Source organism: Indicator indicator, chromosome 8 (assembly GCF_027791375.1).
Source record: "Indicator indicator isolate 239-I01 chromosome 8, UM_Iind_1.1, whole genome shotgun sequence".
Taxonomy (NCBI): Eukaryota; Metazoa; Chordata; class Aves; order Piciformes; family Indicatoridae; genus Indicator; species Indicator indicator.
In genome coordinates, this window is record NC_072017.1 from 22,139,872 (window position 1) to 22,158,905 (window position 19,034).

Here is a 19,034-nt window from a genome sequence, read left to right on the forward strand (position 1 = left end):
GTTTATCTATTTGTAACCAAAAAGTTGGGACACTGATACTGAAAGACTTGGTCCTGCAGGACAAACACAGGCCCTACTTCTGTTTCCTTTAATGAATGTTGAGAGCCTTCAGCACATTATAGAAGTGACCCATGAACTGGATGGATAGAAGAAAATTGTTACAAATGCATGAAAGCAGAAAACAAAAAGGAGAAAAATGGTCTGAAATAGAATATGACCAATACAGGTTTTAATACATGCATAATGTTGACATATCCAGCTGAGTAGCTTTGCTTTTTTTCCCACATTTGTAGTATTCATGCTATACTTTCATACTATTGCATCCCTCTTAATCTTTACAGTAAGAAACTGTAGTAAAAAACATGGTAAAAAAAATGCCAAGTCTCAAGTTGAGTTTTTAGTTCTTCTAATTTATCTGTTTATCCCCAGAGATGGTATCTACACCCATCTCTTCAGTTTTTAATCATGATGCAGGGCTTGGTAAGGATCTTTGGGAAACTAAAACTATAATCATAACTTATACCTGCCTTAAAAATACTGGGCAGCTGAAATATTTTAAAAGTAAAATTGTAGTTATTTAAAGTCAGATGAGAATGCTTTTGAGAATTTTTACTTAATTTCATTTAGTTTCAAATTAGAGTCTTATCCAGCTGATTTGGTAACATGAATGAAATTCTATTTCAGAGTTAGAGCCAAACCAAAAAGGTTTCCAGGAGAGTTAGTGATTTACAGGCTGCATCTACAATAAATTATTTGGTTTAATACCCAATAAAAAGCTTTTACAAAAAATTAATTTCCTTTTGGCCATCATATATTCTGGTAGTAGATTATAGAGTATGCAAGTGGGAAGCAAGTTATCCATTAGAGGATTAATGAATCATATGATAATAATGCATAACAGTACTTAAGTAGTGATAACATTTGCAAACCACTCACATATTTTTACTTTCCATCATGACACAGAGTAAATGTGGGTTAAATACCACTTCCAACTTACAAGATGGAAGAGCAAGACAGAAAGACTTCTATGGTTTGTCAGGCAGTAAAACTGCAGTTAAAACTTAGTTTTACTCACACATTCTAACCATATTTATTTGTAATGTGACATGAAAAGAATTTTCTTTTAACTAGGCCATTTCAAAGCTTATTTGGAGAAAATAAAACAGCAATTTTTTTTCAGTATAAACCCATGTATTTGTCACTGCCTAGCTAGCTTGACTTACACAAGCTGCAGCAAAATTTTTATTTTAACATTTAGAGCATCTGAAGTCTTCTTCATATTTACTTTCTTAAATGGTGAGTTTATCAGATACAGTCCTTTGCATTTACACACGATTTTGTTGTGGCATCCCCAGGAACAGACAGGAGCTATGCTCTAACCATTCCCATTCTGGCAAAATTTTCACTGCATGTATTGTATTTTCAGAAAACCTGTGACCTCAGAAAATTTAAGAAAGCTGACATTTGTTACTCCTTAAACTGTTCAATATAACTTAATGGATGTAGTTAGTATGGTTTAACAGGCTTTAAGATAGTTCTATGTCCAAGTAGAATAAAAGTACTTTTATTTCATAGTTTGAGGCAAGTAGCTATTAAAAAAAAAAAAGGAGAAAGATCAATTACTGGAAATGAATACAAGCTGCACCAGAGGAGGTTAGGCTAGATGTTAGGAAATATTTCTTCACTGATAGGGTTATCAAACACTGGAATGGTCTGCCCAGGGCAGACTGAATAGATGCCTTAAGGAATACTTTGCCTGGCACACAAAGTCACCCCTGAGATAGTTAAGCCTCAGATGTCTCTGCTGAGTTAATTATGGAGCACAGGAACTTTGAAGTAGAAATAGTTTTTCTATATGTACTGGAAAGCACTTACATGAATATCACAACTATACAGATACTACTACTACTACTAATACTATCGCTAACATGCATCACGATCTTAAAAGAAGTGATTAACTTCAAAGGTCTGACCTGGGCAGAAGTATTCCTTCTCTGTGCAATCTTTCATGTATCTTGAATTCTCCTGTTCCCACTGACAGCTTTCATAGCTGCTAGAAGGCAAAGACTTCTTCCCCTTCTTAGAGTATCTTATTAGTTACTTTTTTTCCCTCCAAAGCCCATATTCTATCCTCTTCTTTTTCTGATATCATACATCTACTACATTACCAGAAGGACAGTGCCTGCATGTCCAAAGTGCCTTGGCAAGCACTCAGGAGGCTGAGAAAGAACAGTAGTAAGAATATCTATCCTGTTTGAGCTTTCTTCAAGATGAGTAGTGTCAGAGAGACATCCACACACAAGGTTTCACATGGGGACAAAGCAACAGGAAAAAGCACATCTTACAGAAGATGGCTTTCTGCCTTGAGTAGATCAGCATGTGTATCATCATCCTAGGTAGTGGACCCCCCCCCGCTCATGGCTGGGAGGCTCGAACTAGATGATCCTTGTGGTCCCTTCCAACCCTGACTGATTCTATGATTTAATCCAGCATTTCCAGGCAAATACTAATCTGTGGCTTCCACAAAACTATAACCTGGATGGCAAAAGGAAAAAAAAAAAAGCCAAGACAAAGTAGACTTTCTCTACAGATAGGCACATGTGCTTGACCTTCCTTCTCAGACTTTTTGTTCAGCTCTAGTCTCGCATAAACCCCTCACTCTTAATGCCTGCAGGACATCCCTGTGCAGTTTATGGGTGACCCAGTACACCTTCAAGGCAGAGCACAGAGGGCTCAGTGGCCACCACAGATCCAGTCAGCATTTCACCCTACAACCCCCATCTTCATCCTTGTGTTATAAGGCCCTGAGGAGAAATAATATGAGGCAGGCAAGTCCCTATAACTTGGGCCACGTGCTGTGGTCACAGGCTGTGTATGACACGTACTTCAGTTAGAGCCTGGGAGGAAGCTCTGGAAAGACCTTGCTAAAATAGTCCTCATAGCCATGATGGCTCATGGCAAAGGAATCAAGTTGCTACCATCTGTGGAAAGAGGAATATAGGGATGTAATGAATTTGATTATACAGCTGCTTGAAGGGCAGATGCCAGAGGGCCCTTGAAGGGCCTATCCTTCAGCAAGGACCACTTCATCTCCACTACAGCATCCTTGCAAAGTAAATTGAGTGGAAGGAATTCCCTCTAACAAAGCAGCTTTCAGAAACCCCAAGCCAAATAAGGAAGACAGAAAAAACTCCCTGAACATTTTATGATGCTAGTCTTCTTCTGAGGAAGCCTTGGCTCATTTTTACCTCCATGGAAAAAATATCTTTGTATATTAGACACAACAGGTATAAAACCACAGATATTATTTAAATGCAAACCTTGTTTATTGAAACCTCTGGTTTATGCAGCTTTTTTGTTTCCCTGGCTTTTTTTTAGCTTGATTTTTTTTCCCCCTGTCTTCAGAAAAAAATCCAATGCTATATTACTGAATTTTTATCTGTATCAGATTTACACATAATCTGATTTGCAATGTTACACAGGTAATTTAGTAATTTGGAGTTTAAATTAATAAACAAAAGCACATCATCTCTACTAAAAAGCAAATGCAAATTATCAGCAGACCCAAACCACTTTGATACTAAACTGTCTTTGAGAGAAACATAAGCAATAAGTTTTAGTATTGAACTGATTAATTTACCTGTGATAAGGAATGAACACAGTATTTATGCTTTTAACCTTGGTGGACATTGTCTCATTGTACAAATTTTAATTGACTCATTATATAAATTCTTAGTGTGTTGCCTTCTTAGCAGAATAGCTTACTATTGTTTCTAAAGGATAGAATCATAGAACCATGGCAGGTTAGGGGTTGGAAGGGACCTCTGGAGATCATCTAATCCAATCCCCTGCTAACAAAGGTACATCTAGATCAGGTTGCAAGTATTACTGATATTTTTCGAGTTTGGAAAATTGTTTGATTGTACATCCAACCACACACTACAACAGCTTAAGTTTTCATTGGTACTTCTATATTCAAAATCCATAAGAGCACTTTGCAACAGTACTTGTACCTTCAGAAAATGTGAATGGTTGCAGAAACCTCAGGTTGAAAAATTGTCTGAAGAAATACACTTGAGTATATACATTTCCCCCCGTCCCCCACCTCAAGCTGAAGAGATCTGCCAATTAGGGAAACACAGAAATACCTTACATGAGTACATGATTATCTGTATAGATCAGCTTCTAGTGAAAAATCTTCAAAATAAATACTGCAGAGATCAAGCACTACTGATGAAAAAGAAAATTAGATAACCAAGCTTGTGTATCACCATAAATAATGTTTGTTTTTAAGGTTAGTTGTAAGTAAGCAGACCTGATCTTGCAAGCTTTGCTACCTTCATCCCAGTATTACAAATAACTGCTCGATCCCAGCATCCCAATACAGGAGAATATTTTTTTGTTTAGAATTTGCAAGCTGTCAGACTTACTAACAACCACATCTGTGCCTGTGTTTTTCTTCAGGCCCAGCAACATATCATTGTCCCAACAAAAATGTAGCAGCATTCAGTTTCAAACTGACTGTTTAAAAAAAATGAACAGTTTATTAAACACTAAAGTATGAAACAACCTTCCAACAGAGGCACAAGCCTTAAGTTGGTTTTATCTGATGCAACTTGACACTGCAACAGTTTCAGCACCAGGCTGGAGCACAGACTAGGTACCAAAGTACAGCTTAAACAGCCATTCCCAGACTTCTGTCTTAGCTGTTTGATAGAAACAGAGATGTTTTAAACCATGTTTGATCCTGGGTTGGCCTTAAACAACCTTCCTAGGGGCAATAATCTGGAGAAGATCAGTCTCAGCATGTTGTGACTGGCTTCAGCTGACTGGAGGGGAAAAAAGTGCAATAACTTAGGATATTTCAGTCACACAGTAACTGAAAGCTTTGCTTTCTGATAAAACACCAACAGCTTTTCCTAGACTTCTAATTCCATCTCTTTAAAATGTTAATTTACAGTAATTCTTAATATAGGGCTATAATGGTGGCTGTAACCACAGCGTCATGTTTCAGTGAACACCGGCTTTGTCTTGCTCCATATTTAATCTTTTTGGATGATAAGTTTTATTATGCACATTGACAGAAGTCAATGCCTGTTTGTTATTGCAGTTTTATAGTTACCAAGCCTGAACACAGAGAAATTAAGCTCTATTATGATGCAGTTAGGATCTGAAAAAGAAAAGAGGGGAAAGTAAAATGGGCCAAAAATCCACAACAAGAATACATAGCAACAAGCATTCAGAGACTGACTATAGCTCAAAGAATGAACAAAATTTGCAACACAGTTGAAAAGGGAGAAAGCTTTACAGGAGCCTTGAATTTAAAATAAAGCGTTTGAGAAGGATTTCAACATTGTGAAAAACTTCTGGGACAAAATAAAGAGAACCACTGAGTGCAAAGCATTGTATTCTAAAGAATATTCATACTGAATGCTCAGGGAAAGAGCTCACAGAGCAGTCTGAAGTGAGCCTGGCACTGGTAGGAAAGTGGAAGGCACCTAAGAAACGCAGAGAAAGCATACCACAGAACTGGCATGCACCGTTGTAAGATGAACAAAGCAGCTCTGTCTCTCCAAAGCAGAGGAGATTTTTACACTGTGAAAAATTTAAAATATGCCAAAGACAAACAGGTAACAAACTACTGCACCTGAACACTACTAAATATTGTGAGATATACCTTAATAGGATATGGACATGCTGGGATGTGTCCAGAGAAGAGCCACAAGGATGATCAGAGGGCTGGAGCACCTCTCCTATGAGGACAGGCTGAGAGAGTTGGGATTGTTCAGTTTGGAGAAGAGAAGGTTCTGAGCAGATCTTCTTGTGGCCTTCCAGTATCTGAAGGAGGCCTACAAGAAAGCTGATGAGGCACTTTTTGGGGTGTTAGGACTAAGGGGAATGGATCCAAGCTAGAGGAGGGGAGATTTAGATTGGACAATAGGAAGAAGTTCTTCACCATAAGGGTGGTGAGACACTGGAACAGGTTGCCCAGGGAGGTGGTGGAAGCCCCATCCCTGGAATTTTTTAAGGCCAGGTTGGATGTGGCTCTGAGCAACCTAATCTAGTGGAAAATGTCCCTGCCCATGACAGGAAGGTTGAAACTAGATGATCCTTGAGCTCCCTTCCAACCCTGACAAGCAATGTTAGGACTAGGGGGAATGGAACAAAAGTAGAAAAGGGTAGATACAGATTGGATGTAGGAAAAAGCTCTTCACTGTGAGGGTGGTTAGACACTGGAACAGGTTGCCAAGGGAGGTGGTGAAAGCCCCATCCCTGGAAGCTTTTAAGGCCAGGCTCTGAGCAACCTGATCTAGCATGATATGCCCCCGCCCATGGCAGGGGGGTTGGAACTAGATGATCTTTGAGGTCCCTTCCAACCCTAATAATTCTATGATTCTATGATTTATTGCCAAGGAGAGGCCATTGACTGAGCTTTCTGCATTTGTTATGCAGGAAGAAGGAGGCAACAACTTCTTTTGGCTCTGCCTTTTTGATGCTATGAGAAAAGCAAAGCAGTAGAGCCAAGATGGCCATCCAGACATTTTTCTTATTTTAACCTGGGTGGATGGGTGCCATATACCATATAATGCATCCATTATGATCATCCTGGGAATCCAGGACAAAGAAAATGGAGTGCTCATTTAATTTCCCAATTGTAAAAAGTCAGTTGTGTCAAGGCACCCCACATCTTCCAATGTCTGCAGGCACCAACTGACTGTCGAATTAGTAATAATCAGTTACAGTACTGTTAAATTGCTTTACACTTTCTTAATCTGAATAGTGATAGAAGAATATGGTTTTCACCAATCAAAAGATCCTGAAGCCTATGGAAAGGAAGTCAAATGGAAAAAGCTGAGAAGTTCTATTTTTATGTATATCTGGCTAAAATATATTGATTTTGAATGTATGTTTACTATTTTGACAAAAGCAATGCAGAATAATCATAGAATTTTGCACATAGCTGTAACTTTGCATGGAATTTGTCTGAAAAAGAAACAGTAACATGTTCTCTTATTGCAAGCATAAAGCCACCAAAGCCTTCCAATCTATTTCAGCAGCAAAAAGCGGTTGTTATATATTTATCAAGTGAGGCAAGATTTTTAAAGGTCTGAAGAAAATTAAGATCTTAGATGAAAACTTTTCTATTCCCACACAACACCCACAACTTTTATAATCCTCAGAGTGGTGTTTTTTCCATGTGTCAAGCTTTTTTTTTATCCTCCCCCCCTTATTTAATTTTAAGCAACTCCTACCCTAGGTTTCTGAGAGGTGGAAGTCCAAAAAGAAGTTTGGGCATTTGGTAAGCCTTAATGAAAGCAGAATATTGATCCTGTGTGGTCACCTCAGTCTTCTTTCATCATATAGGGACAATGAAATAGGTAGGTCTGAGGCTGTTTGTCAGAGATGTTTGCATGACCATACCCACTTCAAGTGTCTGAAGAAATCCTGAGGCATAAACAGAGGTCTACTCTCAGTAGATGGATCTTTCATAGTCTCTTTTCATGAATGATGATGAATTGATCACACCAGAAAAAGTGCAAAAACTCTTCAAAAAGAGTAAAACTGAAAGCAGAAAAGTCAAACACCACATGAAAAAGGGGAAGGTTATGGTGCTATTTACATTTTTCAAAGAACATACCAAATAAACAAGTACTTCAGAGGTCCAGTTATCTGAATATTTGTAATGGTTTAACACAAGGGTTAACCTGTCTGCTTCCCCAAAACAGAAGTGAGAGAAAAGTAACACACAAAAACTCAGCGTTGAGGTAAAGAGGTAAGAGTTTACTGAATAAACAAGGTAACAAATGCACAATCACCTTAGCTAATAATCTAATTAAACTAATAATACAATGCACAATTACCTTAGCTGAGCCTACTTTGCAGAAGCAGAACTGCAAAATACATGGAAAAACCAGCATAAACCAAAACCAGCAGCTACACATGTCTGGCTGCCATCCCTGCAGATAAAGCCAACACCCAAAACCCCAGAACCAGCAGCTGGAATAGGAAGCTTCCCATGTTACAATCCGAACTTCAAGTCCCACCAGCACTTTCATTTTTGGAGATGGCATGACTGCAGCATGGTGTGAATATCAGCAGCAGATTCAACTCAACCCCTGACCCTATTGCAATGTGTTGCATACAACACAAATGTATAACAAAAAGTGGGGTTGATAGTTTTGCTGAAGTATACACTGTAACTGCTGCAGCCTGATCTTCAGAATGCTCTGTCACTCAGTCATGGAGGTTAAGGAAACAGAGCATTCAGAAATATCTGTTTTCAGATTGAAAAAACTGTACTGTAAAATGTGTGCTATGATTCACATATTGTTATTGAGGGATAAAGATCATATATGAATTTACAACATAATTGGACAACAGCTGTGGGCTAAACAAAAGACAACTGACAAAGCAAGTTTTGTAGAAATTTATACTGATTTGCAGAAATGAGGATGTATGTCCTCAATTAGAACCCTTGATTAAAGAGTGGGAAGAAGTTGCATAAATTAATCAAAAGACTTCACAGATCCCAAGGTACAGAAGACTACTGATCTGTAGCTACAGTGCACGATGATTATTGCTACTTGAAGTTTTACTTTTTGGTGTTTTGGCCTTTCAGAATAGATGGATCTGGACACAGAAACCTTTACAAAATTGACCATTGGGAAATCCACCATCATTTCAGCGATATCTAATATCTGAAACAACAACCTGATCTCTGAGGCTGGTCTTAGTTGGTGGAATAGTTCTTACAGAATTTTTGACAGTTCTTCATAAAGAAATGCAAGGAGAAGAACAAATGAAAATGAGAGCTATAAGTGAAAATGAGAGCTATAAGTGACACTGCAAAGTGACATTTAAGGTTAACCTGGCAGCATGGTATAAAAGAAAAGCATCTGCATGACAACAGAATTTCAGGATTCTGTAAATTTGTGAATTACTTCTTTGGGAAGTTTGGGATGAGGAAGATTCTGGGAAATAATTTGTGCAAAATAATTCCTGAAGACAATGTTTTAAGACTTTAAAAAAAATATTTATGATGGACTATATCCTGCCCTTAGTTTATTTGGCAGGAAATCTAGAGAAAACCTATGTATTCTGAAGTGACAGCTCTGGGTTTGTATTGGTGTAAAATTAGAGCAGAATTTTGTTGTCTGTCTTCAGTCACATGATTTTATCTTCATAGCTTTAATTTCCATCCCATAATACTCCACAAAAGTCATCATGGAATGGATTGGAGCTTTGAACTCAGTAACAACACCAAAAAATCAAGACAAATATAATAGCAAGAGGATTATTTCCTTTGTGTTTCCTTGTGTTTCAGAGAAAAGAAATTTCCTTCCACCAGGGGGTAAACTGCTTTGTGACTGAAATGGCATTTCACTGTCTCCTATGACTTTTCTGAAAGTACAGAAGAGCAGCAGCCAAAAAGAGCAAGCAAATACTATTGCGTGAAGATATCTGAAGAACAAACCTTGTTTTACAGCAGGTATTTCAGAAGTTCTGAAGCCAGGAATTTTTAGATCTCCTGCATATCAACAGTCCTTAAACATTAAGCAATTCCTGTTTAATTAAAACTTGCAGCAGCCACCCAGTCTTGACTATTAACAGGTTTGTCATATTAGCTGCATTATTTTGCATGTTCTTCAAGATGCAGCACTTGTCAAAACTCCCCACATGATTTCTAGTTTGAAATTATCTAGTTGAACTACCAGCTAGTATCTGCTGTATTGAGAAGACTCCTAATGCCTAATACATTCCCCAAGGCACTTACAGACAGGGAAAAGAAACCCACACTTTATTAGAAACATTTTTTTGTGTGGATGGAGAATGTAAGATGTTATCTGTGAAGCTTATCAAAAGGAAGGTTAAAAAGTAACTTTGCATAATATTTGAACCTAACATAATAACTTGGAGAGAAAAGGGTTTTATTCATGTGAGCTGAAGAATGAGGCGTTTGGGGTTTTTTAAGTATTGATATCACCTAGGGGTCCAGAAGAACTTCAGACTGGCATTTTTTGCCTAAGTGGGAGCAGCCACAACTTTTTTCTTGCAAGCAGAGATGAGTCAGACTGCAGCTCTGGAGGGAGCAGCTGGAAGACATCAAAGGCTGTGAAAATACCTCAGCTGTGTGCACGTGTTCTGATTCATGCTTCAGCTTGATGGATAATGTGTGGACTGAGCTTTCTTCACATTTCTGGCATGTCTTTGGCAAAGGGTACAAAACCAACAATGACTCACCTTTCTGACAGAGGTAACAATGTAAATGAGAAACTGTCCTCCAGCTCAACCAACCACCTGCTAGGCACTTCCTCACTTCTCCCTAGCATAAGAGATGCAATGAAATGATTTGCAATGGAAGAAAAGGCTGAAAGGAACGGGAGAAGGAATGGGGCTTGGGTTACTCCACAGTTATTCCCACAAGTTCTATGAACTCTGGCAACAGACTGCATGCAAGCCCTTTAGCTGTGTCTTAAATCCCATTAGAAAGGCAATTTCATTAGGCGCAATACAGAATTATAGAATTATTTTGGTTTGGAAAGACCTTTAAGATCAAGTCCAACCAGGGACCTAATATCACCATGGCCCTAAAATAATTTTCTCAAGTGCCATGTCTACACATTTTTTTTTAACACCTTCAGAGATGGCAACTCTACCACCTCTTTGGGCAGCCTATTCCAATGTTTGGCTGCTCTCTCTCTATTTTTTTTTTTTTTTAATATCTGATCTAACGCTCCTCTAGTGCAACTTGAGGCCATTTCCTCCTCCTCTTGCTACTTACTTGGGAGAAGAGACCAACATCCACTTCTCTACAACCTCCTTTCCAGTAGTTGTAGAGAACAATAAGGTCTTCTCTCAGCCTCCTCTTCTCCATGCTAAACAACTCCAGTTCCCTCAGCTGCTCCTCACCATGCCCTTCACCAGCTTTGCTGCCCCTCTCTGGACACACTCCAGCAATTCAGTGTCTTCCCTGTAGTGAGAGGCCCAAAACTGAACACTGTATTTGAGCACAGCCTCACCAGTGCCCAGCACAGGAGCACAATCCCATCCCTACTCCTGCTGGCCACACTATTCTTGACATAAGCCAATATACTACTGGCCTGCTTGCCCACCTGGGCAGAAGAAAGCAAATTTCCTATGTGAATTTCTACAGAAAACAGAAAAAGCTACAAAACCTGGAAAAAGAACACAAGACTTCACTTAAAAAATGCTAAGTTTATAATGGTTATGTATGTGACCATGTTTTACTTCTAGTACTACAAAAATAGTTTCTTATATATATAAAACTTATTATCTAGGTTCCAAGGGTCAGTGTATCCCAGGAAATACCTTTTCACAGATCAGATACTGTGAATGCCAAAGATACATTGGTTTGGTCCATGGAAGGGGCTAATCTTCCCATTCTAAGCTCTTTGATTCAGGGGTATTTTTTTAATATATATATAACTATAATTGACTCTTCTGATACATCCAGCACCATGGTGGGGATCACAAAATTAAAAAAATATGTAACTCTTAAGACAGGATGATGCCTGTATTACAACATAAGTGCAATATCCTGTCATTTTTTTTTAATGGAAGAAAGAACAAGTAGGAGATTATAAAAAAACCAAACCAAAACAAAAACAAAAAAGAAGAATTGATACTTCTAGGATCATAAAGCAAATAAACACCAAAATCTGAAGCAGTGTCACAGTTCAGGCCCAGCCAGCAGGTGACCCCCACACAACTGTTCCCCCCACACTCTCACCCTTGCAATGCCCTGGTGGGATGGGGAGAAGAATCAGAAGGAAAAAGCAAAACTCCTTAGGTCGAGATAAGGAGAATTTAAAAAATGCAACAGCACCAAGAGATAACAACAAGCAGGGAAAAAATACTGATGAAATAGTGCATACAATAAATGATACAAAACATAGCACTGACCTCAGCAGACAAGCTGACTCCACACACATCACCTGTCGAAAAGAGCCACCCTGGCCAGCCCTTCTTTTATATAGCAGGCATGACATCAGTACACTATCAAATATCCATTGGGTGGCTTAGCTGCCTCTCTTGGCTCTGGCCCCTCCCAGTTTCTTGTGGAAACACATACCAAAACCTTAACCCTATCCTAGCTGAACCCAGTGGGACACAAGAGCTCATAAACCAGAGATAGCAGTCAACAGTTTTCTTCAAAGCTTGTTGTAGATACTAAATAAAATCTTATTTAATATGTAACAAATACCATCTTTTTACTTCACCATCACATACATACAGATAAAATCATCACAGTAATGCCAGTCCTGGCCATATGAAGTTAAAACAACAAAGCAAGGTAGAATTTAAATCACGTACCCAACTTTTGTGGAGAATGTAGAAAGTTTGAATAACCCATCACACAGGCCTATAGGATCTGCACATAACATTTCCTAAGCCACAATTAATTTTTATGTACACAATATAAGCAGAGGATAAAATATTTTTGAAGGATGGCCTTACACACAAGATGTGATTAATACATGATGAGGGAATTAGCTGTCTCTCTAAATGCCCAGACTGGAGCTTCCTACAAAGGCTAGTGTCGTCCAGGGAAAAATTAAGACTAGTGTAATATAGAGAAGAGGATTTGACTGGAATAGACAGCTAAATCTGCCCTTGTCTCTATTGAACAGAGGTCCCCTGGACTTTAAAGAATTCATACCATCAAGTTCAGAGTGGATACTAATATAAATAAGGGTTCTAGACTCCCCATCTGCATCACTATATACATGTCCACAACACCACAAACACCCAAAGGCACTAATGGCTTTCCAGTTTCATAGCTATTGTGATGAAAAACTGCATATCCAGGCTGATATAAATTTGATTCTGTTATGAATTTTATCCTAATTTCATCAGAAAACAGATTTTCAGAAAACTATACCTGCTTTGTTGACCAAAATGCAAAACCTGACCAAGAAGTTAAGTAAGTTACTTATGCTTTCTCTTCAATGGGGTAACTACTTGGAATTCATTCCAGCCAGTTCATTCAGAAACTATTTATGTGCCCTATATGTTGCCATCAAAAGTTTAGTATTACTATAATAAAGCAAAGTATTAAGTATTAGTATAATAAAAAGGAAAATATCTAGGTCTTAGGGTATGCTATCTAGACTGCAGTGAATGCACAGTCTGCATTACTGATATGACATAAAAGACTACACTGGACAAAAATTTCCACCACAGACTATTCCCAGTCCTTCTATTTAATTCTCCACTGAGCAAACTGTGAGGGAAACTTAATAATACCTTGCACTCTAGGGCTATATTATTAAGAAAATCTTGTCCCAGGCAAAAGCTGACCTAGGAAAAATAAGCAAAAAGGGGGATGGAGAACAGTAACCACAACATCAACAAGAGTAAATATAGTAAACACTTAATATGTCAAACTGAAAGTGGTACTCCAAATACCTGTTTGAGGCTGTGTCTGATATGGAATAAATAGGGGGAAAAAAATCTGTTTGGAAGCTATGTATGACCAGATTTTTATTGTAGTGTTATAAATACCTAGAATTAACCTTTCTTATGATATCTTAAAATACATGTGATAGCTCAAACGTATTTTAAGTAGCTCTTTGTAGGGCAAATTGTTATCCTGAGTAAAGCAATGTGGTGTGAAAAGTTTCCTCTTCCACGCACACAAGACTTCTGGTTTAAGATGTAAGAATGCACTTCCAGTACCATGTGAGCATCTTTGCACACTGATTGAATGCACAAAGCAGACAATAGTGATTTGTGTCTTTTGACACTAATATGTACACCAGGTGTTTGCAGGCTTATGTGAATCCATTACTACCAATGGGAACAACGTATTTTGATTAGAAAATGGATTCAACTGCTTTTAGCTCCACCGGGATAAGATGCATAGTAGGCCTTCCTAAATACTTGCATCTCATAACTGGGCATCAAAGAAAATACACAAGTTCAGCACTCTATCTCTTAACTTTCTTTTACACTGAGAATTTAATCTCTCTTCTAATTAAACAAATGCAAAGGGAAACCCAGGGGCAAGATATGGTGTGGTATGTGGGAATGACCAATTAAGAAACAGAAGATTAAAATGACCCTACTTCTGGATGAAGGTTCTAGTTTTTCTTAATGTAAACCAGGTTTATAATGTTTACCCATTCAGCAATGAGCTCTGTCCCCATCAAACTGTCAGAAAAAGCCAAGATTTTCAGCTGTGTTATTTTTTTAATGTCCACTTGGGAGAATCAAAACCAAACGTCTCTGCTTCCCTCATGTTACAGTGTGAGAGCTGAAATCCCCCTCCCTCACCAACAATAACCAGTCTAGCTCAGTCTGGAAGCAAATGAAACCATCACACCTCCACATCCTTACATTTTGGCAAACTCCTATACTTTCTCTAGGTAGTATGCAAAACAATTTGCAGCAGAGAACAACAACAACATGAAGATACTGGATTGCAAAAGTCATTCTGACATGACTGAATAGACCTGTCTGAAATGGAAAGACAGGAGTAATTTTTGTGCATTTAATGTCTAACATGTTCAATCTTCTTTCCCTTCTATTAATGGATTAGAGATGCACTTTTATCACCTTGAAGAACGAACAACAATTAGAAATTCTATCAGCATGTCATAGCTTCTTATGATCTAATTTTGAGCCATGAATCTATTACACTTTAATTGAAGCATTTACCTTACAAATGCAAGATAGATTACGTTAAGTATATGTTACAACCATCAATTTAATAAAAAAGTTATCTTTTCCTTCTAAGAAAATTTATAAAATGGTCTCATTTCTCACCTAGTTCTTGTCTGTGCATTGCATTTAACTGTCTTAGGGTGAATACAGGCAAGCGAAAAGCTGCTTTATTCTGACAGAATAACATGTCACATTAAATTAAGAAAGTAAGTTGCCATAGAGGAAACATTAATTAAATCAAGGAGAACTGTGTGTTCAAACTTGGAATGTATTTGGAACTGCTCTAGGGAAAAGGGAAAAGAAAAAAGAGAGAGAGAGAGAGAACTCAAATATCATCTCAAACTACATTCAGAAAGCTGTAGCTTGAAGCAGACATGATCATAGTTAGAAATCTGTCAGTCTACTCTAAGAAGCTTGATACCAGCTGGATACCAGGATATTGCTAAATGGATTTTGTCTTGTATTCCTCAAACTTTTTACAGTTATTTGATTGCCAGATCAAACAGGTCTATGGGCCTATAAAAAAAAAAAAAGAAAAAAAAGACAAAATAAGTAAATATATATATGTATAAATGTATGTATGTTTGTGGTATGGAGGGTCAAATTATTCTCACAGCTTTGTAAAAAGATCAGGATATGTATCTGGAAATATATTTTACTGTATGATAAACCTTTAGGCTTTTATTTAAATCTTCCTTAACTTTAATGAAATTCTACCATTAATTTAACAAAACAAAACAAAAAAATTCTGATAGATGATTGGGCAATAAACCAGAACATTCAGTTGAGCTTTCCTGAAAAGTCTGTATGATGCTGAGTTGTTTTGTGCAAATTATCTCTGAGGGAATCACTAATGTGAAATAGGCTTCCAGAAGAATGTTAAGATTTTTCTGAATAATTGATCATCCTACATTGCTTATAATTTCTCCCTTTGTTCTCGTTAATTTAGGTGTCCCAGCTCACTGTGCATGTGAAGAAAAAACTCTCACAGTCCTCTGTTTCTGTGAATAACTTCCTCTCACTGTTGAAACTTTTGAAAGGAAAAAATTGGTATTTGTTGTTTGAGCTGAGCACTGTCAATTGGGGAAAATAAAGTGCAGTAGAGGAGACCAGCATTTAGAACAGATTTTTGAGAAGAGGATACATTTTGAACCAAAAATGAGAAAAATAACAATTGGTACTAGTTTGAGGAGTAGAATTTGTTATGTTGCTTTATTTTCAGCATGACATCCTTTATGTAAGTTTTTGTACAGAGGCCATCACATGAGGTTAACAAATGGTTAGGTTCAAAATTGCCATCTGAAAAAAAGGTTTTAAGTTGTCTTATGACATTAGGTCTCCTGAGAATCTCAGTGATTTCCATTTATTTCTACTTTTTGCGGGTCCCTTTTATGGTGAGCACTGAACACAGAACCAACAAACCAAGCAAGACTTTTCTTTTTCTGCCTTGCTGTCCCAAATACCAGCAACATTCTAGTGCCCAGCAATCTCCTTACTGCCATGGAGCACAATGAAATGTGATGTTTAGCAGTACTGTGTGTTCCACAGATTTCCCTCATCAAATTAAGAGCATCTTGCTTCAAAAATAGAAAATAATAATACAAAAACAGTGATTACAAACTACAGTGAAAAATCACACCTAAAACACAAATACAGAGAAGAGCTGTAAGCGTTTGAAACACTGCAGTAGGCTGTTCCATCACAGAAACTGGAAATATGGCTAAAACGTTAAAAAGTTGAAAAGAATACTTTTAAACCTGTATGCATTAGATATGTAACCAGAGCCAATGAGATGTATTTCTAATTTCAGAGTAATAAATATAGAAAATACAAGTATTTATCACTTTAAAAATCAACATAGTAGTAATAACACCCTTAAAATTTGTAATGAAACTACAGAAGTATGCACACTTTCTTATCATGTGGTAGGAAGCAAGCTCTGATATAATTTTCTTCACTGTTTGAGCCAAAATAATGTGAAGGACTACAGTGAGATTTTAAAGCCTACCAAAGTATTTCAGCCAAATGATTAGATTTAGAGTCTAGGCCATGTGTGAGCTGAGTCAGTTCTCTTGCAACCAGAATCTTTGTCTTAATTTGAAAAAAATGCCCTTTGTATTTATCCTTCAGAGACTCAGATTTTATTGTTCCGTGTGATGCCTATTACAATTAGATTCACTTCTACATGACTATTAGATTATTGCTAACAGCATCAGAAGCATCTTCATCATTGCAACAACTAGAAACCCTAGTCACAGGAAGATTTCAATGGGAAAACAGAATTAAAGGAAAAAATCCTCTCTCCTCACACTGTTTTTGTAAATAGTAAATAATAAATAAATGGGGAGATAGAGCTAAGAAGAACTAACAAGAAAAACATGTCCTTTTGTAAAAGATACTACAAAAGACTGTATACAAATACATGTCAGGACTAATATGATTTTTAATACTAGTATTCATATTGGTATAGGACTATTATTTGCAGATTGAAAAATTCCAGTTTCAACTTTATACCCCTGAAATCCTTGGTTTTTATAAATTCAGATAGCATAGAGGACCAAGAAACACATTTCAGCCTTGTGACTTAAAATGTACCCAAAAGCCATTTGGTTTAAACAGTTTCTGCAGAGACAAAGATATAATGAGCTAACTGAAAGGAAATCCTGAGGAAAGAAAATACTGAAAGCATCCTTTAATAACAGGAGAAACAGGGCTGCACACAGACAGCAAGACAAATAAGGTTACAAGTGTCTGTGAGAGTAGCAGCTATTCCATTAACTGCAAAGAAGAAACTGCATTTTTGCATTGGCTGATGTAAGCAATATCAAATTACCTTTGTGACAGAATGCATGCTGGAGTAGCTTTATGTGGCTGCTATTAATAATAATACAAACTTATAAATCCAAGCTTATATTAATAATAATACAAACATATAAATCCAAGCTTATAGGTCATCTACTCGTCATACAAAGTGAAAATATGAAACAGTGAAAATGGGGAATGACTGCGCAACCCATGAATGGAAGTTTCTGTGACTCAGCTTAGAACCAAGAGGGAGAAGAAAGCTTGATGAGAATTTTAAGAGATCATTCAAAGAAGGAAAGGAAAAAGGGGAAAGATATTTTGGATTAGAAAGAAAAAAAAATAATTTTGGAAGGAATTCTAATTTTGCCATTGTCTGAATACATAACACCAAGGTTTTGTTTAACCTCCTCTATACTAATGAAGAATAATATGCCTTGTTCAGATATACAACAAAAGGTATAAGCATAGTATTTTACATGCAAGGGATTACATTTGTGTTTTGTCTTACTTAGCCATCAACTAAATTTCAGTATAAATTAGGTGGAAAAATCTCTTGGTAAGAAATTTCTTGTCCTTTCTGCCACCGTGAATCTAAACACCTGGGCTACTGGACATTGTAGTATATTATAGCAGCAGGGTCTGAAAGCCTCTCATTATTTCCACTTCTTATACTAAGCTGTAAAAATCTTTTGAAAAAAAATGTACTTAATATGTTTAAATTTAGGACCCACTTGTCAAGCATTGCATTCGAAACACCATAAGGAATAAAGCTGATGAAGAACTACAAAGCACTGCATTATTTCAACAAGGCCAAGTGCAAGGTCCTGCAACTAGGTTGGGGCAATTCCTGATATCAATACAGACTGAGGGATCAATTCATGTCTAGAGGAGTGGCTACAAAAATGGTCAAAGGGCTGGAATCCCCCAGATGAAGAAAGACTCAGAGAGTTCATGGTATTGAGCCTGGAAAAAAGAAGGCTCCAGGGGGATATTATTGTGGTCTTTCAATATTTACAGAGGGCCTATAAGAAAGACAGAGGAAGACTTTTTTCCAAGGTCTATACTCATAGGATTAGGGGCAATGGTTTTAAAGTGAAATAGGGTAGATTTGCATTAGACAGGTTGCCCAGAGTTGTGGATGTCCCATTACTGGAATTGTTCAAAGTTAGGTTGAATGATGTCTGGAGCAATCTGATCTACTGAAAGTTGTCACTTCCCATGGCAGGGGGATTAAAATAGATGATCTTTAAAGGTCCCTTCCAACCCAAACTATTCTATGATTCTAATAATTTTCTAAAAGAAAAAAAAAATGAAAATATTAAGAACAAATTTCATTACGATGACCATATACCACATGTACCTGTAGGTAATAATTTAACTCTAATTTAAATAATTTAAATCTTATTTAACTCTCAAGTTTACAACCAAACTCTAATTTAAATAATTTAAATCTAATTTAACTCTCAAGTTTACAACCAAATTGTAAAGCTGAATACCTAAATATATATAAAAATACATAATAGTAAAGACAAGGATTATTC